At 39.8% G+C, this 27,708-nt stretch overlaps 1 protein-coding gene across 1 annotated transcript in view; it reads left to right on the top strand.

The window, feature by feature from the left end:
• The window catches only part of L3MBTL4 (L3MBTL histone methyl-lysine binding protein 4), a 554,392-nt gene that overhangs the window by 392,616 nt on the left and 134,068 nt on the right, over positions 1-27,708 (top strand). The window lies entirely within an intron of this gene.

Below are 27,708 nucleotides of genomic sequence, written 5' to 3'. Positions count from 1 at the left end.
ATGCCACAGTGAACATGAAAATACTGTTACTTTGAGGTCCTGATTTCAATTCTTTTGGGCAAATATTCTGATTGATGAATCATATAAGGTTTTTTGTGTTTTATTTGTTTGTTGTTTGTTTGTTTTGGGAACCTCTATACTGTTTTCCGAAGTGGCTGTACCATTTTACATTCCCACCAAGAAGGGTTCTAGTTTCTTCATACCCTCACCAATACTTGTTATCTTTTTTTTTTTCTAATAGCCGTCCTAACAGGTGGCTCACCTCAAACAAAACTCGTGCTTGTGCAGGATGGCAGGATCTCTGCAGGTCTTCGTGTATCTGTTAGTGTTTGGGAACACTAGCTCAAGCAATGGAAGAATGGGCTAGTTTTCTTTTTCTTTTTCTGTTGCATAGACTCTACTCCTAAGCATAGTACATAGGTTTGTCAAGATAACTGTGAATTTATCACTTTAAGAAAGAAGATCCAAACTAACATTTAAGAGCCCTATTGACATTGGGTAAATATTAACATTTAACATGTGTGAGATATATATATGTATATACTCATTCACATCAAAGTAACTTTTAAAAATTTCATTAAAATTAAATATATTGTATTTAAAGTCTTCCAAAAGATGGAATTATTTCACAGTGATCCATTGCCAAAATGAATGCATTTATAGAGTTTTACAAAACTGAACTTTTGTAGCATTTTTGAGTTATTTTTCAGGTGCCTTTTGGATTACTGTCCTAGAAAAATGCTGTAACTTCTGAGTGACCCTTTGTTGAGGGAAAAAAGGCATTTTTGTTTAAAAAACAAAAAAAGGGAAAAGTGTACTTTAAAGACCTTTGCAGAAACTAAATGTATGTATAACTAGAATATTCCAAATTAAAATGAATCTGACAAGTTAAGCTATAAAAATAACCTTGACATGTTATACTGTTAACCAAGATGTTATAATTAAAAGGCTGAAAACAATTCGTATATATTAACAGAAATGTTCATTGTAACAATAGAAAAACAAAATTATCATTGTAATTGTTTTGATTAAGTCAATAATGTGGCATGTTAATCCCTTCATTTGTTTAATTTCCTGCTTAATGTTAACTGTGTAGACAGTGCTCTCATAGAAATCTTTAAACTGCAGATTCTATTCACCAGATATTCTCTATGCATAAATTATATAAATTTCTGATTTAGTGCTCTAAACTGATTTAAGCATAAAAGTTTTAAAGGCCATTAATGGTTCTAGTTTAGTACACTATCACAATTTTTGAGACCATTTTACACCTTGGAAGTTCTCATAACCACACACTAAAACACATAAGCACATACACACACACACACACACACACACACACCCTCACCTGTACTCTGGAGGTCTTTTTCCTGTCTTATATAGTCTACAAAAAGTATTGACAAAATAACCCAATTCAGATAGCATTTTTGTACAGATTCAATTAAAGGGTAGTTCCTAAGCATACCAATTAAGTGTCACCTATTATGTTTAAATTTTTGGTGTTAGAATAGGTATTAATGAATTGACTAAGCTCATGGCTGCAATGAAGCAAAATTAAATGGAAATTGCATTTAATACTCATCTATTTCTGTGTACATAAGCTGCAAAGTTTATATTCTTGGCATGGCCTTTAGTCTTTATCAGTTAAAATCTGTGAATATTTCTGGAACCATGTCAAGCCCAGTGGGATATATTGTGATAGTGCCTATGGCTCCAGGAAAGGCATGTGTTCCAGTACTGCAGTTGGGCCTTAAGTCATTCTTCTGTAAGAACAACAGTAGCTTCCTTGAAGGAAGCAGTCAGTCTATGGTGGTTAAATAGGTGGATGAGAAAGACAAGAAGTGCCAACTCGAGCTGTTAGAGACTGCTGAAAGGAGTGATATGAGAGGTAGGGCAAGTTCCATGTTGACTGAGACATGGAAAGTCTTTATTCTGGTTTTATGTGTGGTTTCCTCTTTGGTGTCACTTTGAATTACACTGATGAATAATTTAGAAACTGATGTACTGCTGAAGTGCTGACGCATGAAGTACCCCGGTTTTATTTAGTTCACACTGTCACTAACAATGATAACCAATAATTTTAAGAAAGTTAGTTGTAGTTGAGCAGATGGATATATACAAACAATAGTATAATGCGAAATATACTCATAAAAGTGACTATTCTGATATGACCAAAGCTTTGGTTTTATGGGGAGTGGAGATGGAAGTCACTTAGAGATAGAATGGGACTTTCAATGCCAGGCAAACAAATTTCTGCTTGGATCTGAAAGGACACATTTGTGACAAGTAGAAGGAGGGAAAGAAAGACTGCATCTTTCTGAAATGCATGTGCAATACAGAGATTAAATTCCTATGGCCAACACTAGTATGGTTCATACAGGAGTAAATTGGAGTTAGAAACACATTGCATTTATCAAATGCACACAGGCCAGTTATTGTCATAAGCTCTCTAGCCAGTGCAGCCCAAAGCATGTCACAGTAAGTACAATCTCATCTTGATATTACCTACAAGGAACTCATGAGCTAGAGAAGGTGAGGACTGGGGTGGATGCAGGATTGAAACTCAGTCTGACCTGTATCAAAAGCCTCTTCTACTGCAGGACTCCTTGGAGACTTTACTGGAGTAGAAGAATAATTTCCTTTGAGAAGTAAAGAAGGCTCCAGCTTCAATAAAATTTCCTAACAATAAAAGGAGAGTTTCTGGGCTTCCACTTGCAGAAAGAGGGAGTAGAACTACCTCTTTCTTTTCCTCATTCTAATACGTAGACTATACAGAAAGCAAACATGAAGGAGGCTGGGGACCTAGAGATCCAAAGATCAGTGCAGTGGTGAGGTCCCTGTATTTCTTCTTACAGATCCAGGGCTGGTTGTGGGAGAAGCCAGAAATGTGGAGAAATTGAAGGAGACGGCAAAAATACCCTCCCTCCCCTATCCTGATCTCTGTAGTCAAAGAACCAGGGAAGGGGCAGCCTATCAATGTGGAAAGCTTAGACAATAACCACTCACTCCAGCCAAACACCATAGGAACACTACGGCCCACCCACCACCGAGGAACCCTTGAGTGTGGAGTTATAATGAGGCCCCAAGCTCACCCCCCACACCACCACCACCACCACTAAGCCGGTGTCAGAGAAGTCTGAGTGGGGAGCCAGGCTACTGATCCATCCCTGGTGGTGACAACCCCCAGCCCCAATACACACAGACACCCAATGCCAGTGAACATCATGTGGGGAGCCTGAGAGTACACCCCTGCCAGAGTCAAGCAAAACTATAGAGAAGAATCTCCAGCAAGGGAATGTTTATGTGGGAATGCCGAATGGAACTGCAATCCAGGACACACAATCCAGGTTGTGTCTGGTATGTCCAGAGAACAAAGACTAGTTGGAGGTGTTACTACAACAGAGAAACCTGCTCTAGTTATTGCTAAAGGCAGATTGACTTTTTGGTGCATATGGGAGGTGACTAGCTCTGAAGGGCAGTGAAACAGTTACCATATGAAGCTAGTCTTAAGGTTGTAGATGGCAGTTCTGTCATCACTTGCTAGGCAGGCTCCTATGTTGGACTGGGTCTGTGAGACAGCTCCTGGAGCAGGTGTCCATGACTTGCATGTTTCCCCTTCTCTCCTGTGGCCATTGTAGAGAGGTTAGACAAGAGCCACCCATTTTGTGTAATGAATTTTTGCAGCCCACCCAGGTGTAAGATGTCTTCTCCATCTCTGCTGGGATGGTATCAGAGGAAACCCTTTTCCCCAGCCCAGGGTTAGCAAGGCCGCCATCCTTCTGTGTTGCTGTGGAGGCTGTGTGGAGAAGCTGCTCACTCCTGGCCAGGGAGGTATCAGTCGATGCCTGCTGAAGGATCTGGACTTCCACCCTGACGTGGCAGCCACAAGGCTGTGTCACTTCCTTCAAGGTTCCCATAACACAGGACTTAAATATGCAGATTTTAACCAAAACTCACTCGTCTCACCAAGAACCAGGAAAATCTCACGTTGAAGGAGAAAAGGCAATCATTGAGCTGACATATATGTTAGAATTATCTCACAGGAATTGTAAAGTAGCCATCATAAAAACACTTCAACTAGCAACTAACACACTTGAAACAAATGAAAAAGTAGTCTTACCAAAGAAATAGAAGCACAATCAAATGCAAATTTTAGAATTGATAAGCACAATAATGACAATAAAATGAATAATTGATATTATATTTGAATTAAAAGAAACCTTGTTAAAATTAAAAACTCATGAGTATTTGTTTGGTGCTAGTAACTGTTTAAGGGTCTCCTGTGAATTATCTCATTTAGTTTTTACAAACACTCTGAGGAAGCTGCTGTCATCACTATTTTATAGGTGAAGAAATGGAAAACAGAGGTTGAATAAATTGTAGTGTTAACCCAGTTTTTCAATTCTTAAGTCATGCTGTTCTCCACCACACAAAGCTGATTGTGGTGCTTAAAGTTAAGTAGTAATTTTCTTCTCCTTTCCTAATTGTCCATTTTTTGGAAGTTTATAATATCTAGGATGATTCCACATGCTGAACTAATCCAGAGAAATGTATTTTTACAACCAAAGGTATTTCATCCAGCTCTTTGAATTCTGAGTTCTAAGCATATGTGGATTTGTTTTAATTCTACTTATGAAAAAATTTCAGTCCTCATATTTCTTTTATACTCTGTATGCATTAAATTTCCTAGTACTAGAAGTGACTATTTAGTGAAGGTATCAGCTATTTTATGGAAAGATGTTAGAATCAGAAAAATATCTCATTTTAAAGCCACATGAATTTAAAGAAAGTTGACCCAAAGTCCTGAGAATCTTAAATGGACCAGTTGTGTTTTACCCATCTGCATGTATAAGGGAAAAAAAGTGCAAGTCATGTTCCCTCCTCCTTTAGATATTAAACACTTCCTGGTCAGCATTCCAGCATGTATCCTTTATACCTGCTCTTGATCCTCAGAGAAGTAAAATCAGCAACATTTTAAGGCATGTGTTAGGTTTTAAAAGTTTGCATAGAAAGTATTATAGCTACCCTATAATTCCAGCAGTCTGTATTTCTGTATCAATCATGTCTTTTCGTGCCATCTAGCCAAGAAGTCAATATGTTCTTAAGAATAAAAGATGTTCATTTAACATCATTATACTATGAGAGATCTTCAGAAGGTTCATTGAAAATATGTACTGTCTTTAATTCCATTTTTTCCAGGTCTTTTGAAGCCCTCCCCTGCTCCACATGGATAAAATTAGACTACCCACATATAAAGGACAGTAAAATTCTGAAATGAAGTGGTCTGTCTTTATGCCGTTACATGGCAAATGAATACAGGATCAGCTCTTACTGGGAAATAGCATGGGATGGGGTATGGTGTTGCCTCCCTTAGGTAGCAGGTGTGATGTGTACACCTCACTCAGCCAGAGCCACCCACCACCAGGATGGGGCGCTTGCTGCCAGCAGGCCACACGGGGAAGTCAGCAGCATTTATTCATTTCATTCCTGCCCATTTACTTCGCTGAATCCCTCTCTCTGCCAAGTCTCAGAGCCCTCTCTTGTTATCTGACAGAGATAACCCCTTTCAGTGATTCTCACTGCTCTTTGGTTCTGGGGGGCAAACCCCCTTAGACCTTGTCTTACATAAATGCTTCCAGATTAAGAGGCCTCCCACCCACCCACTGACTCGTAAACTCTTACCTCGGCTGAGAGATGACTCTCCAATTTTGTTTCAACTACTTCTTAGAAGGAAAAGAACTGACTGGTAAAATAATTGAGACTAAAATATAAAATGCAACAGACCTGCAGCGAGCATTTGGCATGGCAGTTAAGCTGCCATTTGGGATGCCCACTGTATCACAATGCCTGGTTCAAGTCCTGGCTGTACTCCATATTTCACCTTCCCACTGCTGCGTACCTTGGGAAAGCTGGTGATGGTTCAAATGTCTGGGTCACTTGGGAGACCTGAATGAAGTTTCTGCTTCCTAGCTTCAGACTAGCCCAGCCCTGGCTGTTGCAGGCATTTGATGTACCAGAGGATGAGAAATATCTCTTGTTTCTCTCTCCCTCTCTCCCTTCTTCTTTCTTTCAAATAAATAAATAAATATAATGTAGTATTTATCTTAAAAACTATAAAAGGCTTCATTGGAAGGGTGAGTTAATTGCATCTGGAGTAGAACTTTTTAAACTCTAAACAGATCTCTTAACTCCTGGGATGTATGAGGGCACATTCACATTTCTGAGCTCCCTATGGGAGCCACTTGCCTATGTCTAATGACTTCACTTGTCAGGATCAGAAGAACGGTTGTCAACAATTTGACATTTCCTGAAATATTGCTGACTTCTGGGTTTTTATTTATGTTTTGAAGTATAGCACTCAAGAAGCTAGTCCATCTTAGCCATTTTGCTAAAAGTTGTAATGCTTCCTAGTCTTTTTAGTGCCATGTCACAGCAAGGAAATTATACTCAGCATTTGGGAGCAAGGGAGGATTGAGAGGCTAAATGATTGACCAGGACCCTGGTGCCCAGTCCTGCCTCCCCTTAGGGTGTTGCCATTGGTAAACTGGAACAACTTAGTTATAATCTCATGGTCAGCACTGTCCTTGTCTGAGATTTCACAGTGTGGCCCACTGTTTCATCAGAATGGGGTAGTCAGAATGAAGAGGAACCAAATTTGCTGCCCTATTAGGGTATGGGGAAGTAAACATTGCTACAATAAGATACTGATGTAGCTGAATGAGCAGCACTTGGGGACCATGAGCTTGGCAACCAATAGTCACCATCGAAACTCAGGGCCCTGATGAGGAAAACCCAACCTGGGGGTGGTTTAGGGCTTAACAGGGAATACTTTAAGGTGAGAAGCACACAGCAGGCTGACCATATGGTGTCCGAGAAGTGGACTCTCATTTCCTAGGTTGGGATCAGTAGGCAGGGGTTATGTCCTGAGAAGACAGTAGGAGCATTGGGTCCCCTATAGGTAGGCAGCTGAATTCTAATCTAGGCAGCAGACAAGGCATTTTAGACCAAGGACCAAAGGAGATGCCAAGTTAGAGGACCAGGGTCCCCAAGGCTGAGTAGGACTCCAATCAAGGCACCTCTGCTACAGCAACTCAGGGTGAAACCTGTGGACTTTAGCCAGGAGCACTCAGGTCAGCAAATTACCTGTGGCCTCAGCTCAGAATGCTCCCTGGCCATATGGGGAAACTGCACCTATACTTGGTGTCAGGTACCTCATGTTGTGGGTGGAAGGAAGGAACCGTGGGCCTGACTCGGAATTCAGGATTTCAGCCGCTGCTACATGGAATTGCTGCCTGTGAAGCCCTTGCCTCACTACAACTCAAAGGCAGAGCAACCATCAGGAATGTTCTCTTCGAAGGATTACAGTTTTCCTAATAACCTTCAAGCAAACAAGTGTTTTTAATTTTAATCATTTTATACTTCTTCCCATTGTTAGGTAAGAGGACCACTGGGGTGTGTTAGAAAACTCTTCTTTTAGAAGTTTATAGCTATCCAGCAACTGCTTGCTTACTAGGCATATACCCTCCCTTCATCTGCTGGACTGTTGATGGTATAGGAGCTGGCATGTTTGGCTAATATAAGTAAAATGGACACTATGAGAAACAATGACTTGATCAGCCCTTGTCCTGACTTTCGAGGAACAACTTAATACTTTATCCCTTTTAGTATTTTTTTTTGTTCTACTCAATACTATTGGTTGAACTCTAATTAGCATATGATTATTCTTAGATGTTTAAATTTAACTGAAAAGTGGTCCCTGTTAAATATAAGAGTGGGAATAAGAGAGGGAGGAGATGTACTATCTGGGACATGCTCAATCGGACTTGCCCCAAATGGTAGAGTTAGAAACGTGCCAGGGGATTCCAATTCAATCCCATCAAGGTGGCATGTACCAATGCCATCTCACTAGTCAAAATGATCAGTTTCAGTTCATAATTGATCATAATGATAGGATCAAGAGTCAAAGGGATCACATAAACAAGACTAGTATCTACTATTACTAACTGATAGAATTAAAAAGGAGAGAACAATCCAACATGCAAAGCAGGATACACAGCAGACTCATAGAATGGCAGATGTCCTAAACAGTACTGTGGCCTCAGAATCAGCCCTTAAGCCATTTGGATCTGTCTAAAAAGCCCATGAGAGTATTTCAGGCATGGAAAGCCAAGACCTAAATGAAAGATCTCTGTGAGTGAGATCCCAGCGGAAAGAATAGGCCATCAAAGAAGGAGGTACCTTTCTCTGAAGGAAGGAGTGAAACTCCACTTTGACTATGGCCTTGTCTAAATAAGATAGGAGTTGGCAAACTCAAAAGGCTTCCATAGCCTTGGCAACTCATGACAAGGGCCTAGGGTGATGACTGACGCCATAAAAAAAGAGTGTCAATTGTAAAATCAACAATAGGAGGCACTGTGCACTCACTCCCCAAGTAGGATCTCTGTCCTTAATGTGTTGTACAATGTGAATTAATGCTATAACTAGTACTCAAGCAGTACTTTACACTTTGTGCTTCCGTATGGGCGCAAACTGTTGAAATCTTTATTTAATATATACTAAATTGATCTTCTGTATGTAAAGACAATTGAAAATGAATCTTGATGTGAATGGGATAGGAGAGGTAGCGGGAGATGGGATGGTTGCAGGTGGGAGGGAGGTTATGGGGGGAAAAAGCCACTATAATCCAAAAGCTGTACTTTGGAAATTTATTAAATAAAAGTTAAATGAGTGAATGGAAAAAAAATTATTGTCGAACCATATGAAATTCCCAATATTCAACTCCCTTTGATGTTTAAAACCGGCAGTTTCATATGGATCAATCGAATATTTCCTGCTGCCTCTCCCTTCTCTTTAGCAAACAACAGATTTTTCTGTGAATTAAGGAGGAAGGGGGAAATGGTCTGCTCATTAGAAGAACCAAAGTGACCAGAGGCTGGCACCTGGGAAACCCCTCACCTGCTATAGCTTGCAGTGTTTAAGCTGGCTTAGCTCCATCCACATTGAACTGAAATTTGAGTGTGCTACCACCTGCCAACCTGAAACTCACATGTTACCTTGACCAACAGAGCTCTAACTCATAACAGTTTCAGCTTCTATCAGAAATTTATTAATGAAGCTCTTTCAAAACCATATTTCTCCCATATTTTGCTAAATCCCAAGCTTCAGAAGTAGAGTTAGGAAGTTTCCAAGATGGCAGTGTAGCAACAGGATGACCTGAGTCATGCAGGTCAAAATAGATAGTTAAAAAGGAGAGAAGATACATGCCAGAGATAGAGCCATGGGAAACTCTTGACACGAAGCCCAGGAGATCAACAGAGACTTCACAGGTCCACGCTGAAAGAGCAAATAAGAAAGGGAAGCCGTGGAGGCTTGGACTGGGGAGGTTGTGCCAGCCCACACCCGACCAGGTGAGATGGGAAACCATGGGTCCACAGAGCTGCAAATAACAGTGGGAGGGAGAACTTGATGAACTGTTTTTGAAGTTCCACATGGGAAAAAAGAAAATATAGAGGAACAAAGACAGAGGTCTTGCCCCTACTCCCCACTTTCTTCCCCCCTTCGCTAAATGGACCTGCAGCCAGCTGGGAGAAGACATCTTCATTGTTTACATTTTCGAATGTAAGCAGGGGACTGCAGCCTTTGCCTCCTGCTCACACAATTGCCAGGGTCACCTCACCACACCCCCAGGTGGGAATGAGGACCACAGTGTTTCAGAAGAACTTCTTCCCCACCATGCAAGCTGTACAACAGGGGAAAGTCCTGAATATTGAAAATTTGAGCCGCTCCATCCACCGTTGAGAAGCAATCTGGGCTATAGTAAACAGGACTCCAGGCACCAGGGCTCAGAGCTCGTACCCAGGTCCACCATGAATCAAAAGTGAGCCAGGCTCCAGTAGGTGTGAATTTGTACTTCTGCTTGCAACATATTATAAATACACAGCAGCTCATAACAAACGGAAACCTCACCACAAGAAAATCTTCACAGATTAGAGGTGCAGTTCGTTAACCAGGGTGATATCACCCTGAATACACCAGAGAATAACACCAGGGCATCCCATAACTCTGAGGAAAAGGGAAGGTCACACCAACAGAAGTGAACAACCACCTCTAACCAAAACATCAGAGGAAAGCTATGGTGCTCCATGGGGCCCTTATATTGGATACCCTCTCCACTCTGGAATATTGAACAGAGCACAGAGGCCACATCTTGCACACACCACTTGGAACTCACTGAAAGTATAGACATCCTGCTAAATCACAGATACACAAATAAAGAGAAAAGCAACCAGAGAAAATATATAAATACTAAAAAACCCTAAATAAGAATAAGGAAGACACTATGAACCCTACCAAAGAAACACTACAACTTTTCAATAATAGAAGATGAACATGAAGAGATAGAGGCTATGCCAGAAATGGAACTCAGAAAATTAATCATCAGATTACATAGTAGCAGTCAGAAGCAAATTCACGATATAAATGAAAAGTTCTTACAAGAAATTGAGATATTAAAGAGAAGGCAGATTGAAATACTACAAATGGAGAATTCAATAGATAAAATAAAATATATAGTGGAAAGGCTTAATAACAGAATAGGTAAGACAGAAGAAAGAATACCAGAACTAGAAGACAAATTTCTAGAAATATTACAGTCAGATCAAAAACAAGAAGAAGAAATTAGAAAACTAAAAAACACTATTGGAGATTTACAAGACACTATTGAAAGATGCAAAATACTGATCTCAGGAGTTCCAGAAGGCATAGAAAGAGAGAAAGGATTAACAGAATTTCTTAACAAAGTAATAGCAGAAAACTTCCCCAGTCTGGAGAAAGAGACATCCAAGTACAGGAAGTACACAGAACTCCCAATAGACGGGACCAGAAAAGATCTTCACCATAACACATTGTAGTAAAACTGATCACAGTAACACATAAAGAAAATATCTTAAAATATGCATGAGAGAAATGTCAAATCACATTCAGAGGAAACCCAATTAGACTCATTCTGGACTTCTCATAGGAAACTCTACAGGCAAGGAGAGAATAGTGAGATATATTTCAAGTCCTAAGAGAAAAAAACTGTCAACCTACAATACTGTACCCTGTAAAGCTGTCCTTTATGAATGAAGGAGAAAGAAAATCTTCCACAACAAACAGAAATTTAAAGAATTTGTAATGATCCACTCAGCCCTACAAAAGATACTCAAGGATGTGCTACACACAGAAACAGGAACATCACTACAAAAGAAAATAAACACAGAAAATGACCCCATAAAAGTACAAAGGTAACCCAAAATAAAAAACTAGGACTATTAATGGAAATATGGTGGGGCAAAGTTGGTACTTAACAATAGTCATTAGGAATGTAAATGGTCTCAACACTGGTTAAAAGACAGTGACTAGCTGAATGGATTAAAAAAGAAAACCCATCTATTTGCTGCCTACAAGAAACACATCTTAGCAAAAAATATGTAAGAGAACTGAAAGTAAAAAAGATGGAAGAAGATAATGCATGCTAAAAGAAACCAAAAAAGAGCTGGTGTAGCCATTATAATATCAGAAAGAGCAGACTTTAATGCAAAAATTATTAGAAGAAACAAAGAACGACACTATATAATGATTAAATGATCAATTCAGTAGGAAGATGTGACTATTATAAATGTATATGCACCAAATTATAGGGCACCAGGCTATCTAAAAGAAATATTAATGGATTTAAAGGGAGATATAGATTCAAATACAATAGTAATGGATGACATCAAAAGCCCACTTTCAGCAATAGATAGGTCAACCAGACAGAAAATCAACAAGGAAGCAACAGAGTTAATCAACATTATTGACCAAAAGGACCTAACAGATATTTATAGAGCCTTCTATACTTCAATCACAGAATACACATTTTTCTCACCAGTGCATGGAATTTTCTTTAGGATTGACCACATGATAGGCCATATGGCAAGTCTCAGCAAATTCAAAAAAATCAAAATCATACCATGCATCTTCTCAGACAACAATAGAATGAAGCTGGAAATCAGCAAATCAGGAATCTCTAGAACATATGCATACACATGCAGACTAAACATGCTCTTGGATGAACAATGGGTAATAGAAGAAATTAAAAGAGAAATCAAAAAAGTTCTGAAAAACAAATGAAGAATGTTGCTCCCCCACTCGTGGAGGAACGACACCAGACGCTGTTTTCTTTCCCCGGACCTTCACGGATTTGCTGTCGCTCCCCTGCCTCCATGGAGGAGCGGCACTAGTGAGCTCTCCGACCGACTCTCTCAGGGGGGCCCGCATGTTGTCTCTCTCTCTCTCTCTTTTTTTTTTAATGAATATAAATTTCCAAAGTACGGCTTATGGATTACAATGGCTTCCCCCCCATATCGTCTCTCCCACCCGCATCCCTCCCCTTTCCCACTCCCTCTCCCCTTCCATTCACATCAAGATTCATTTTCGATTCTCTTTATATACAGAAGATCAGTTTAGCATACATTAAGTAAAGATTTCAATAGTTTCCTCCCACACAAACATAAAGTGAAAAATAATACATGATTTTTTAAATGATGATGAAATCAGATCAGACCTATTGTCATGTTTAATCCCAGTGAGAGTCAAGTTGGGAATTGATAATTTCTTCTTTTTTTTTTTTTTTACAGAAGATCAGTTTAGTATACATTAAGTAAAGATTTCAACAGTTTGCACCCCCATAGAAACACAAAGTGAAATATACTGTTTGAGTACTCATTATAGCATTAAGTATCAATGTACAGCACATTAAGAACAGAGATCCTACATGAGGAGTAAGTGCACAGTGACTCCTGTTGTTGACTTTACAAATTGACACTCCTCTTTATGGCATCAGTAATCTCCCTATGCACCAGTCATGAGTTTCCAAGGCTATGGAAGCCTTTTGAGTTCACCGACTCTTATCTTGTTTAGACAAGGTCATATTCATAGTGGAGGTTCTCTCCTCCCTTCAGAGAAAGGTACCTCCTTCTTTGAAGACCTGTTCTTTCCACTGGGATCTCACTCACAGAGATCTTTCATTTAGGTTTTTTTTTTTTTTCTTTTTACCAGAGTGTCTTGGCTTTCCATGCCTGAAATACTCTCATGGGCTTTTCAGCCAGATCCGAATGCCTGTAGGGCTGATTCTGAGGCCAGAGTGCTGTTTAGGACATCTGCCATTCTATGAGTCTGCTGAGTATCTCGCTTCCCATGTTGGATCACTCTCCCCTTTATTTATTCTATCGGTTAGTGTTAGCAGGTACTAGACTTGTTTATGTGCTCCCTTTGACTCTTAGTCCTTTCATTTTGATCGACTGTGAACTGAAATTGATCACTTGGACTGGTGAGATGGCATTGGTACATTCCACCTTGATGGGATTGAATTGGAATCCCCTGGTATGTTTCTAACTCTACCATTTGGGGCAAGTCAGCTTGAGCATGTCCCAAATTGTACATCTCTTCCCTCTCTTATTCCCACTCTTATGTTTAACAGGGATCCCATTTCAGTTAAATTTCAACACTTAAGAATAACTGTGTATTAATTACAGAATTAAACCAGTCATATTAAGTAGAACAGACAGAAAAACTACTAAGAGGGATAATGTATTAACTTGTTCATTAACAGTCAGGGCTATGCTGATCAAGTCACCGTTTCTCATAGTGTCCATTTCACTTCAACAGGTTTCCTTTTTGGTGTTCAGTCAGTAGTCACTGATCAGGGAGAACATATGGTATTTGTCCCTTTGGGACTGGCTTATTTCACTCAGCATGATGTGTTCCAGATTCCTCCATTTTGTTGCAAATGACTGGATTTCATTGTTTCTTACTGCGGTATAGTATTCTAAAGAGTACATATCCCATAATTTCTTTATCCACTCTGCCGTTGATGGGCATTTAGGTTGGTTCCTGGTCTTGGCTATTGTGAATTGTGCTGCAATAAACATTAGGGTGCAGACCGCTTTTTTGTTTGTCAATTTAAACTCCTTTGGGTAAATTCCAAGGAGTGGGATGGCTGGGTCGAACGGTAGGGTTATCTTCATGTTTCTGAGGAATCTCCAGACTGACTTCCATAGTGGCTTGACTAGTTTGCATTCCCACCAACAGTGGGTTAGTGTCCCTTTTTCCCCACATCCTCGCCAGCATCTGTTGTTGGTAGATTTCTGCATGTGAGCCATTCTAACCGGGGTGAGGTGAAACCTCATTGTGGTTTTGATTTGCATTTCCCTGATTGCTAATGACCTTGAACATTTTTTCATGTGTCTGTTGGCCATTTGGATTTCCTCTTTTGAAAAATGTCTATTGAGGTCCTTGGCCCATCTCATAAGTGGGTTGTTGGTTTTGTTTTTGTGGAGTTTCTTGATCTCTTTGTAGATTCTGGTTATTAACCCTTTATCTGTTGCATAGTTTGCAAATATTTTTTCCCATTATGTCGGTTGTCTCTTCACTCTCCTGACTGTTTCTTTTGCAGTACAGAAACTTCTCAATTTGATGCAATCCCAATAGTTGATTTTGGCTTTGACTGCCTGTGCCTCCTGGGTCTTTTCCAGAAATTCTTTGCCTGTGCCAATATCTTGCAGGGTTTCTCCAATGTTCTCTAGTAACTTGATGGTGTCAGGTCATAGATTTAGGTCTTTAATCCATGTTGAGTGGATTTTTGTGTAAGGTGTAAGGTAGGGGTCTTGCTTCATGCTTCTGCACGTGGAAATCCAATTTTCCCAGCACCATTTATTGAATAGACTGTCCTTGCTCCAGGAATTGGTTTTAGATCCTTGATCAAATATAAGTTGGCTGTAGATGTTTGGGTTGATTTCTGGTGTTTCACTTCTGTTCCATTGGTCTGTCCATCTGTTTCTGTACCAGTACCATGCTGTTTTGATTACAGCTGCCTTGTAGTATGTCCTGAAATCTGGTATTGTGATGCCTCCGGCTTTGTTTTTGTTGTACAAGATTGCTTTAGCTATTCGAGGTCTCTTGTGCCTCCATATAAATTTCAGCTCCATTTTTTCCAGATCTGAGAAGAAGGTCTTCGGTATCTTGATTGGTATTGCATTGAATCTATAAATTGCTTTTGGGAGAATGGACATTTTGATGATATTGATTCTTCCAATCCATGAGCATGGAAGATTTTTCCACTTTTTGGTATCCTCTTCTATTTCTTTCTTTAAGGTTTTGTAATTTTCATCGTAGAGATCTTTAACGTCCTTGGTTAAGTTTATTCCAAGGTATTTGATTATTTTTGTAGCTATTGTGAATGGGATTGATCTTAGAAGTTCTTCCTCAGCCATGGCATTGTCTGTGTATACAAAGGCTGTTGATTTTTGTGCATTGATTTTATACCCTGCTACTTTGCCAAAATCTTCTATGAGTTCCAATAGTCTCTTAGTAGATAGAGTTCTTTGGGTCCCCTAAATAAAGAATCATGTCATCTGCAAAGAGGGATAGTTTGAGTTCTTCCTTCCCAATTTGTATCCCTTTAATTTCTTTTTCTTGCTTAATAGCTCTGGCTAGAACCTCCAGAACTATATTGAATAGCAGTGGTGAGAGTGGGCATCCCTGTCTGGTACCAGATCTCAGTGGAAATGCTTCCAACTTTTCCCCATTCAATAGGATGTTGGCTGTGGGTTTTTCATAGATTGCTTTGATTGTATTGAGGAATGTTCCTTCCAAACCCAGTTTGCTTAGAGTTTTCATCATGAACGGGTGTTGTATTTTATCAAATGCTTTCTCGGCATCTATTGAGAGAATCATATGGTTTTTCTTCTGCAGTCTGTTAATGTGGTGTATCACATTGATTGTCTTGCGCACATTAAACCATCCCTGCATACCAGGGATAAATCCCACTTGGTCTGGGTGGATGATCTTTCTGATGTGTTGTTGCATTCTATTGGCGAGAATTTTATTGAGGATTTTTGCATCTATGTTCATCAGGGATATTGGTCTGTAATTCTCTTTCAGTGCTGCATCTTTTTCCGGCTTAGGAATTAAGGTGATGCTGGCTTCATAGAAAGAATTTGGGAGGACTCCCTCTTCTTCGATTGTTCTGAATAGTTTGAGAAGAATTGGAGTTAGTTCTTCTTTAAATGTCTGGTAGAATTCAGCAGTGAATCCATCTGGTCCTGGGCTTTTCTTTGTTGGGAGGGCCTTTATTACTGTTTCAATTTCTGTCTCAGTTATGGGTCTGTTTAGGTTTTCGATGTCTTCCTGGTTCAATTTAGGTAGGTTGCATGTGTCCAGGAATCTATCCATTTCTGATAGGTTTCCCTGTTTGCTGGCATACAATTCCTTGTAGTAATTTCTGATGATTCTTTTTATTTTTGTGGTGTCTGTTGTTATGTTTCCTTTTTCATCTCTGATTTTATTGATTTGGGTCTTTTCTCTTCTTTTTTTAGTTAGTTGGGCCAATGGGGTGTCAATTTTGTTTATTTTTTCAAAAAACCAGCTCCTCGTTTGGCTGATTTTTTGTAATGTTTTTCTTGATTCAATCCTGTTGATTTTTCTCTGATTTTAATTATTTCTCTTCTCCTACTAGATTTGGGTCTGGTTTGCTGTAGGTTTTCTAGATCCTTGAGGTGAATTGAAAGCTCATCTATTTGGTGCCTTTCCAATTTCTTGATGTAGGCACCTATTGATATAAACTTTCCTCTTAACACTGCTTTTGCTGCGTCCCATAAGTTTTGGTATGTTGTGCTGTTATCCTCATTTTTTTTTAAAGATTTGTTTATTCATTTGAAAGTCAGAGTTAAAGAGAGAAGGAGAGTCAGAGGGATATTCCATCTGCTGATTCATTCCCCAAATGGCCACAATGGCCAGGGCTGGGCCAGGCTGAAGCCAGGAACCAGGAGCTTCTTCCAAGTCTCCCACATGAGTACAGGGGCCCAAGCACTTGAGCCATCCTCCACTACTTTCCCAGGTGCATTAGCAGGGAGCTGGATTGGAAATGGAGCAGCCAGGACTGGATCCAGCGCCCGTAAGGGATGACAGTGTCACAGATGGTAACTTAAGCTACTGTGCCACAGGGCTGGCCCCTTCATTCAACTTTTTTTTTTAACTTTTATTTAATGAATATAAATTTCCAAAGTACAACTTATGGATTACAATGGCTTCCCCACCATACCGTCCCTCCCACCCACAACCCTCCCCTTTCCCACTCCCTCTACCCTTCCATTCACATCAAGATTCATTTTCAATTATCTTAATATACAGAAGATCAGCTTAGCATACATTAAGTAAGGATTTCAACAGTTTGCTCCCACACAGAAACATAAAGTGAAAAATAATAGATGATTTTTTTAAATGATGATGAAATCAGATCAGACCTATTGTCATGTTTAATCCCTGTGAGAGTCAAATTGGGAATTGATACTTTCCTTTTTTTTTTTTTTACAGAAGATCAGTTTAGTATGCATTAAGTAAAGATTTCAACAGTTTGCACCCCCATAGAAACACAAAGTGAAATATATTGTTTGAGTACTCGTTATAGCATTAAATCTCAATGCACAGCACATTAAGGACAGAGATCCTACATGAGGAGTAAGTGCACAGTGACTCCTGTTGTTGACTTTACCAATTGACACTCTTGTCTATGGCATCAGTAATCTCCCTATGCACCAGTCATGAGTTTCCAAGGCTATGGAAGCCTTTTGAGTTCTCCGACTCTTATCTTGTTTGGACAAGGTCATAGTCATAGTGGAGGTTCTCTCCTCCCTTCAGAGAAAGGTACCTCCTTCTTTGAAGACCTGTTCTTTACACTGGGATCTCACTCACAGAGATCTTTTGCCAGAGTGTCTTGGCTTTCCATGCCTGAAATACTCTCATGGGCTTTTCAGCCAGATCCGAATGCCTTTAGGGCTGACTCTGAGGCCAGAGTGCTATTTAGGACATCTGCCATTCTATGAGTCTGCTGAGTATCTCGCTTCCCATGTTGGATCACTCTCCCCTTTATTTATTCTATCGGTTAGTGTTAGCAGGTACTAGACTTGTTTATGTGCTCCCTTTGACTCTTAGTCCTTTCATTATGATCGACTGTGAACTGAAATTGATCACTTGGACTGGTGAGATGGCATTGGTACATTCCACCTTGATGGGATTGAATTGGAATCCCCTGGTATGTTTCTAACTCTACCATTTGGGGCAAGTCAGCTTGAGCATGTCCCAAATTGTACATCTCTTCCCTCTCTTATTCCCACTCTTATGTTTAACAGGGATCCCATTTCAGTTAAATTTCAACACTTAAGAATAACTGTGTATTAGTTACAGAATTAAACCAGTCATATTAAGTAGAACAGACAGAAAAACTACTAAGAGGGATAATGTATTAACTTGTTCATTAACAGTCAGGGTTATGCTGATCAAGTCACCGTTTCTCATAGTGTCCATTTCACTTCAACAGGTTTCCTTTTTGGTGTTCAGTCAGTTGTCACCGATCAGGGAGAACATATGGTATTTGTCCCTTTTTGATTTCTCTTTTAATTTCTTCTATGACCCATTGTTCATTCAGGAGCATGTTGTTCAATCTCCATGTGTTTGCGTATGCTCTAGGGATTCCTGAGTTGCTAATTTCCAACTTCATTCCTTTATGGTCTGAGAAGCTGCATGGTGTGATTCTAATTCTTTTGAATTTGCTGAGACTTGCTTTATGGCCTAATATGTGGTCAATCCTAGAGAAGGTTCCATGTACTGCTGAGAAGAATGTAAAATCTTTAGCTGTAGGATTGAAAGTTCTGTATATATCTGTTAGATCCATTTGGGCTATAGTGTCGTTTAAATCTACTGTATCCTTGTTGATCTTCTGTCCTATTGATCTGTCTATTTCTGAGAGTGGAGTATTGAAGTCCCCCAGTACTATTGTATTGGGGTCTAAGTCTCCCTTTAAGTCCGTTAACAAATCTTTTAGATAAACTGGTGCCCTGTAGTTAGGTGCATATACATTGATAATTGTTATATCTTCTTGTTGTATTGATCCCTTAATCATTATGTAGTGTCCCTCTTTGTCTCTCTTAACAGTTTTTGTGGTAAAGTTTATGTTGTCCGATATTAAGATGGCTACGCCCGCTCTTTTTTCATTTCTGTTGGCATGGTATATCTTTTTCCAGCCTTTCACTTTCAGTCCGTATGGATCTTTGTTGGAAAGATGTGTTTCTTGTAAGCAGCAAATAGATGGGTTTTGTTCCTTAACCCAATCAGCCAATCGGTATCTTTTAACTGGAAAGTTCAGGCCATTAATGTTCAATGTGACTAGTGAAAAGTGGTAACTTTGCCCTGCCACTTGCCAAAGATAAGTTCTAATATATGCTTTGAATTCCCTGTGATCTTTTGCTGTGAGCTTTCCTTCCTTTACCTTCTTTCATATTGATGACCGTGTTTCTGTGTTTCTGTGTGTAACACATCTTTAAGCATCTGTTGCAGGGCTGGACGAGTGACAACAAATTCTTTCAATTTCTGTTTGCTATGAAAAGTCTTTATTTCACCTTCATTCACAAATGATAGCTTTGCAGGATATAATATTCTGGGCTGGTAGTTTTTCTGTCTTAGTACCTGGGCTATATCTCGCCATTCCCTCCTAGCTTGTAGAGTTTCTGATGAGAAGTCAGCTGTGAGTCTGATTGGAGATCCTCTGAGAGTAATCTGACGTTTCTCTCTTGCACATTTTAGGATCTTTTCTTTATGTTTCACTCGTGTTCCAGTGCTGGTGTGTTGAGTCTGCCGCTGGTGTCCCGAACTGTGGGCTCCCACGCTCTCCACGCAGGTCCGCTGTGAATCACGCATTCTGGAAGAGTTTCTTCTGCTGTTTCCTCCCCTACTCTTCCTTGAACCTGCAGTATCTCCACTTTTATTAAACTGTCTCTCCCCGGACTATCAGTGTGCTCCCTTCCTATTCCGCCATCTTGCCTTCTCTCCCTCTCTCTCTCTTTTATAGTCCTCTCCCACCAATCCGTGCTCTGCTGCCTGCGTGCTGAGCACACCGCTTTCTTCCAATCAGAGCTAATTGACGAAGCAGGTGTGTAAGATTTGCTTACTCCCTCTCAGCGTCATATGGTTGGAGATCAGATGCATAGAGTTAGTTTCAGTCCACAGTCTCAGTACTTATTTGTCTCCCGGGCGCCCCGCCATGTTGCAGGAGACGGACCCTGCTGCCCACAAAGAATACAATATTTCAAAACTTATGGGATACAGCAAAAGCAGTGTTAAGAGGAAAATATATAGAGTTGGTATATACATCAAAAAATTGGAAAGGCATCAAATAAATAAGCTTTTCAATGCATCTCAAGGATCTTGAAAAATAGCAGCAAACCAAACCCAAAACTAGTAGGAGAAAAGAAATCATTACATTTAGAGAAGAAATCAACAAATTTGAAGCCAAAAATCAGTGCAAAAGATCAGCAAAGTGAAGAGCAGTTTTTTTGAAAAAAATAACAAAATTTACATACCATTAGCCTGACAAACCAAAAAAGGGGGAATAAAGACCCAAATTAATAAAATTAGAGATGGCAAAGGAAATTTAACAGCAGACACCACAGAAATAAAATGAATCCTCAGAAGTTACTGCAAAGAGCTATATGCCAACAAACTGGGAAACCCAGATTTGGCCAGATTCTTGGACACATACAACCTACCTAAATTGAGCCATGGAGACATAGAAAACATAAACAGACCCATTACTGAGACAGAAATTGAATCAGCAATAAAGATCCTCCCAAAAAATAAAAGCCCAGGACCAGGTGGCTTCACTGCCAAATTCTACCTAACATTGAAAGAACTCACTCTAATTCTTCTCAAGTTATTAAAAACAATTGAAAGGGAGCGAATCCTCGCAAATTCTTTCTATGAAGCCAGCATCTTCTTAATTCCTAAACCTGGAAAACATAATAGAGACAGAAATACAGACCAATTTCCCTGATGAACATAGACACAAAAATCCACAACAGAATTATGGCCAATCAAATCCAACAACACTTCAGAAAGATCATTCACCCAGATCAAGTGGGATTATTCTCTAATATGCAGGGATGGTTCAGCATTCACAAATCAATCAGTGAGATTCATCACAATAACAAACTGAAGAACAAAAAAAATGATATCTCAGTAGTTTCAGAGAACACATTTGATAAAACAAAAACACCCTATCTTGATGAAAACTGTAAGCAAATTGGGTATAGAAATATATAGGAATATATATATTCTCAACATAATCAAGGCAATTTATGACAAACCCTATGGCCAGCATCCTATTGAATGGGGAAAAGTTGGAAGCATTTCCACTGAGATCCAGAACAAGGATGCCTACTCTCACCCTGCTATTCAAGACAGTCCTGGAAGTTTTAGCCAGAGCCGTTAGGCAAGAATTAGAAATCAAAGGGATTCAAATTGGGAAAGAGGAAGTCAAACTATTGCTATTTGTAGATGACATGATTACATAGGGGATCCAAAATATTCCACCAAGAGACTATTGGAACTCATAAAGGAGTTTGGTAAAGTAGCAAGATATAAAACCAATACATAAAAAACAGCCTATGTATACACAGATAATTCCATGACTGAGAAAGAACTTCCAAGATCAATCCCATTCAGAATAGCTACAAAAAATCAAGTACCTTGGAATAAATTTTAGCAAGGATGTCAAAGATCTCTGCTATGAGAACTATAAAACAATAAAGAAACAGAAGAAAAAAAATCCATGCTCATGGATTGGAAGAATCAATATCAAAAAAAGTCCATTCTTCCCAAAACAATCTACATATTTGATGCAGTATCAGTCAAAATACCAAAGATATTCTTCTCAGATCTAAAAAAATGATGCTGAAATTCATATGGAAACATAGGAGACCTTGAATAGCTAAACCAATCTTATAAAACAAAAATAAAGTCTGAGGCATCACAATACCATATTTCAAGACATACTACAAGAAAGTTATAATCAAAACAGCCTGATACTGGTACGAAACAGATAGATAGACCAGTGGAACAGAATAGAAGCGCCAGAAATCAATCCAAGCATCTATATCCAACTTATATTTGACCAAGGAGCTAAAACCAATTCCTGGAGTATGGATAGTCTTCAACAAATGATGCTGGGAAAACTGGATTTCCACACGCAGATGAAAGACATAGGACCCCTACCTTAAACCTTACACAAAAATTCATCCAAAATGGATTAAGAACTTAAATCTACAACCATCTACTATCAAATTTTTAGAGAACATTGGGAAAAACCTGCAAGACATTGGTACAGGCAAAGAGTTCTTGGAAAATACCCCAGAGCCACAGGCAATCAAAGCCAAAGTTCACAAATGGGACTATATCAAATTGAGAGACTTCTGTACTGAAAAAGAAACACTTAGAAAAGTGAAGAGGCAACCAACAGAATGGGAGAAATTATTTACAAACTATGCAACTGATAAAGGATTAATAACCAGAATATACAAAGAGATCAATAAATTCCACAATAACCAAACAACCCAGTTAAGAAATTGGCAAAGGACTTAAACAGACATTTTTCAGAAGAAGAAATCCAAATGCCCAACAGGCACATGAAAAAAAAATGTTTAGGGTGACTAGTTGTCTTGGAAATGCAAATCAAAACCACAATGATGTTTCACCTCACCCCAGTTAGATTAGCTTTCATACGGAAAACAACAAACAACAAATGCGGGTGATGATGTGGGGAAAAAAGTACCCTAATCCACTTTTGATGGAAATGTTATCTGGTAACACCACTATGGAAGACAGTTTGGGGATACCTCAGAAATCTGAATTCAGACCTACCAAAAGACCCAGCCATCCCACTCGTGGGAATTTAACCAAGGGAAATGAAATCAGCAAATAAAAGAGTTATCTCACCTCTGTGCTTATTGCAGCTCAATTCACAATAACTAAGACATGGAATGAACCTAAATGCCCATCACTGAAGACTTGATAAAGAAATTATGGGATATATACTCTATGCAATACTACACAGAGGGAAAAAATGAAATCTGGTCATTTGCAACAAAATGGATGAATCTGGAAAACATCATACTTAGTGAAATAAGCCAGTCCCAAAGGGACAATTACCATATATCCTCCCTGAACTGTGATAACTAATAGAGCATCTAAACAGAAATCTGTAGAAGTGAAATTGTCACTTTGAGAAGCAATGACTTGAGCAGCTCTTGTCTTGACTGTCAAAGAACAGTTTTTTTTCCCTCTTTTATCTTCTTCATACAATTTGTTGCACTCTGTAGTTAATATAGAGTTAATTATATGTGTATAAAGTCAATTGAAAATATATCTCAGGGGGCTGGTGCTGTGGCGCAGCTGTTAAAGCCCTGGCCTGAAGTGCTGGCATCCCATATGGGTGATGGTTCTAGTCCCGGCTGCTCCTCTTCCAATCCAGCTCTCTGCTCTGGCCTGGTAAAGCAGTATAAGCAGTAGAAGATGCCCAAGTCCTTGGGCCCCTGCACCCATGTGGGAAACCAGAAGAAGTTCCTGGCTCCTGGCTTTGGATCGGTGCAGCTCTGGCCATTGTGGCCATCTGGAGAGTGAACCATTAGATGGAAGACCTCTCTCTCTATCTACCTCTCTCTGTAACTCTGTCTTTCAAATAAATAAAAAATAAATCTTAAAAAAAGAAAATATGCCTTAGTAAAAAAATAAGAGTGGAATAAGAAAGTGAGGAAGAAGTTCATAACTTTAAAGCTTTATAGTTCTGTGTACATTTCTACAGACTTGCATCCAAGAGTTCAGTTTAAAACTTACCATGGGACCTCAAATCCCATTAAGCTTGTTGGTAAAAATGCCATCTTAAGTGATAAAGGGATTATATTAAGTGTTAAAGTGATCATATAGATCGGAATAAGTGTTTAAGGGATCAAATAAATAAGATCAAGTGTTTTGTAATAATAATGGATAGAATTAAAAAGGAGACAGTGTTCAAACATGAGAAGCAGTTCACCCAGCAGACTCATAGAATGACAATCGCTCTAAATAGCACTCTGATCTTAGAATCAGCCCTTAAGGCACTCTGGTCTTGCTGAAAAGCCCATGAGAGCATTTTAGGCATAGAAAGCCAAAATTCTGTAGCACAAAAAAAGTCCTACATGAAGGATCTCTGTGAGTGAGACCCCAGTGGAAAGAAGTGGCCATCAAAGAAGGATGTACTTTTCTCTGAAGGGAGGAGAGAACTTCCACTTTGCTTATGGCCTTGTCTATATACTAATAGAGATTGTGGATTCAAAAGGCTTCCAAAGCCTAGAAAGCTCATGTCAGGAGACTCAGGTGGTCAATGAGGTCATATGTAAGAGTGATAATTGTTAAATTAGCAACAGGAGTGTACTCACTTGCCATGCAGGACCTCTGTCCTCAATGAATTGTATTATAAGAATTAACTGAAAACTTGTTCTCAAACAATTTTTTGTGTTTGTTTCCAAATTGTTGAAATCTTTACTTGGTATACAGTTGGTCTTCTGTGCATAAGGTTAATTGAAAATGAATCTTAATAGAGAATGGGACAGGGAATGGGAGAGAGAGGAGGAAGTAGGGTGGGAGTGGGCTAAGGAGGGTGGGTATGGTGGGAAGAATCACTATATTCCTAAAGTTGTACTTATGAAATTTGGACTCATTAAATAAAAGGCTTCTTTAGGAAAAAGCCAAACAAAAAATCTGCATATATAAAATACTTGAAATTTGTCCACCTTATATAATAGAAAGTTTGTAAAAAAATGAAAAAAGAAGTAAATTTAAAGTGATTTTGTCATATGTGGGGATATCCACATTAATCTTTTTTGCTCATATAGTAGACATATAGTATCATATATAGTCTTATCATATATAGTATCATATACGGTCTTAAACACACAGGCACACATGCATGCACATACACAGAACATGAAATTTAGGTTGCCATCTCTTTAAGGTAACCACTTCCTTGCAGAGAAAACAAGTGCAGTGTGGCAATAAAGAAACCTGCTCCTGGGAGTCTCAGAACCCGGGTCTGAGGTTCAAAGCCATGCAGACAATTATATATGAAAGCTCCCTCACTCTCACTTCTTTTGTACTTTGTTTTATCTCTCATCATTATCTTCTTTCAAATTATTCACCAAACATCATCTTCTGCAAAGTATGTTTTTGTTATTTAATATTATCTTCTGAACATCACCCTCGATTCTGCTCCATAGAATCTGGAGCTATGTCCCCACAAACCTGTGGGGAGCAACTGGGAGCAACTCGGACTAGACTAAGTTACTGGAATTAAGACTGATTCTATGCATCTGCTCTCCCACAATATGGCACTGAGAAGGGAGAAACAGCTTCTAAACAGCTGCATCCAGTTCAACCAATAAACAGCAGGACCTGCTCCTGATTGGAGGAGAGCAGCGTACTCGGCGTGTGGGTAGCAGAGTTGGGATTGGCGGAAGAGGGCTATAAAGGAGGAGAGAGACAACATGCACCAGGAACATCTATCTGAAGGAACACCTGTGCAGCCCCCGAGAGAGCCGGCCGGCGGTGTGCCGCTCCCCCGCGGAAGTGGGGAAGGTGGCAGGGGGAACCGCCCTTCCACGGAGGTGGAAGGGATGGTAGCCAACCCGGGAAGAACCAGCAGCAAACCCGGGGAGGGCCGAGCAGACCAAAGAACAGCACAGGGTCCTGTGTCGTTCCTCCACGAAGACGGGGAGCGACAAAACCTGTCCTCACAGAGTGAGGAACTGTCCATTCTAGTGCACTGCAGGGGTTCCATCCTGTTTTGCATTCCTTATTACAAAAGAGACAAAGAGAAGCTGGACTGATTAAATAAGTAGATGATTAAATAAGTAGGCAGACTAATTTCTGAATAAATATAGAGGGATACATTTCTCTCAAGGTCAACAAGTACTGAACAAAACAGTCTGGTAGCTCTACACGTTCTGGGCACATGAACTTAGGAAGGGACGCCATCAGTGCCGTGGGGCATGAATCACGTAGGGATGGGGCTGTGAAGTTAAGGAAGAGAAAAGTTATCACTGTAACAGCATTCAGAAATCTCACATTGGGTGTATGCGCTGGACAGAGAGCCATGCTGGTAATAGGATAGGTGAAAAATCAGTTGTGCTTGAATAAAACATCTTTAAGTTTCTTCAGGTAGCCTAATTCTTTCTAACATCTCCCTTAAAACTCCTTTTGTGCAATCTAAACAGTCCTGCTCTGTTGGGAATGGCAACAGTGCTTTCCCTCCCAACTCTGGCCTAGCACTTGTTTTCCCTCAGCCAGTAAACCACAGTAAACCAAGTGCTACTCTAGCCTGTGAATACTTGCTTCCTGATTCAGGGCAAAGGAATTATGTTGTGGTTTCCTTCACATTGCTTCTTCTGGTGGTGTTCAAATCATTGTCCCTTTTCTGTCCACCTGATTGGTGCCAACAATTAAGTGATCTATGCTGAGGCTGTCCAAGAAAGTACCAGAAGGCATTGGGGAAGTTGCTTACACTGTGAGAACCTGTCTTCTTACCTGTAAAACACATATATGACTACAGTCTTGGGGGGGTTTCAGCAATTAATATTAGAAATAATATATGTAAAACACCTTGTATTGTCATTTACCTATAGTGTATATTCAATGGGTAACTTTCTGTTTTTGTTATAAATTGTATTTATTGGTATATGTAGGGGTTTTTCAAAAAGCTCATGTTGATGCTATTAAATAAATAATGCCATTTTATTTCAGTGCAAAAAAATTTGAAATCCATGTGTACAAGGGATCTTTAAAATAAAGTGAATGAAAAATATGTATTATGAAAAAACTATGGATGAATTGTAAAAATAGGATCCACCCTGTCATGTTGGGCTCAGCTGCTGTCATCCTACTTACCCTGGCCACAATTCCAGGATCCATTCTACATGTAACTTGGTACTAAATTTCTTCTGGAATTAAATGGTGTATAGGTCTTCTTTGGAAAACTCGGCTGACTTTTAAGCAGAGGAGCATATGCTCTGGTCCTTAATTTTTGTCATAATACTCAGCACCAAATGAAAATTTCCATGTATTCAGAAAGAATGTCTTATGTACCAGATATTGACAAATTCACAGTGAATAGGAAGTGAATTCCTAAAAAATAACCACCTGCCTTGATGTTGATGTGTTTGACCTCATGCTCCCCTGGGTGTAGCCAAAGATAACACTGTGATGATAATAGTAGCTGCCATCCATGTGGGTGGGGGAAGTGTGGAGGTACATACATGCCTATGCGTGCCTGTGTAGGCATGTGCTTTTTTGTTTCTTTTGTTTCTTTGTATGTGTGCAGATGTTTTCTCATGGTCACGACAACCCTTATGAATTTGATGTGCTTCTCCCATTTTACTGAGGAAATACTCCAAACTCAGGCATGATATATTCTCCAGAGGGTGCACAGGTGACCTGTCATGTCTGCAGTTTCCCCAGCACTGGCTGCCTCACTCCAAGAAGCAGTAGAGGTTTGCGGCCTCCTTGGTGACAGGCTTCATGGAGACAACCACTCAGCCTGTGGGAGGAACCAGGACAGTTGCCCTGGCAGATTCTCCTGCCCATAGCCTGTTAGCTCCAACATCCAGGATGCAGTTCTTGGCCTTGACTTCTGTGAGGGACAGGAAGGGAGTCAGGCCAGCTGGCCGTGGGTTGCTCCTTTCACCTGCCAGGGGTCTGTGCACCTCCCAACACAAAACTAACTAGCGGATTTTAAGGGAGTTCAGCAGATACGCAGAAACAGTGTTTCTG

The sequence above is a fragment of the Oryctolagus cuniculus genome, chromosome 10 (assembly GCF_051225735.1).
Source record: "Oryctolagus cuniculus isolate XC-2025 breed Fujian yellow rabbit chromosome 10, ASM5122573v1, whole genome shotgun sequence".
NCBI lineage: Eukaryota > Metazoa > Chordata > Mammalia > Lagomorpha > Leporidae > Oryctolagus > Oryctolagus cuniculus.
This window is presented reverse-complemented; position numbering and strand designations above follow the sequence as displayed.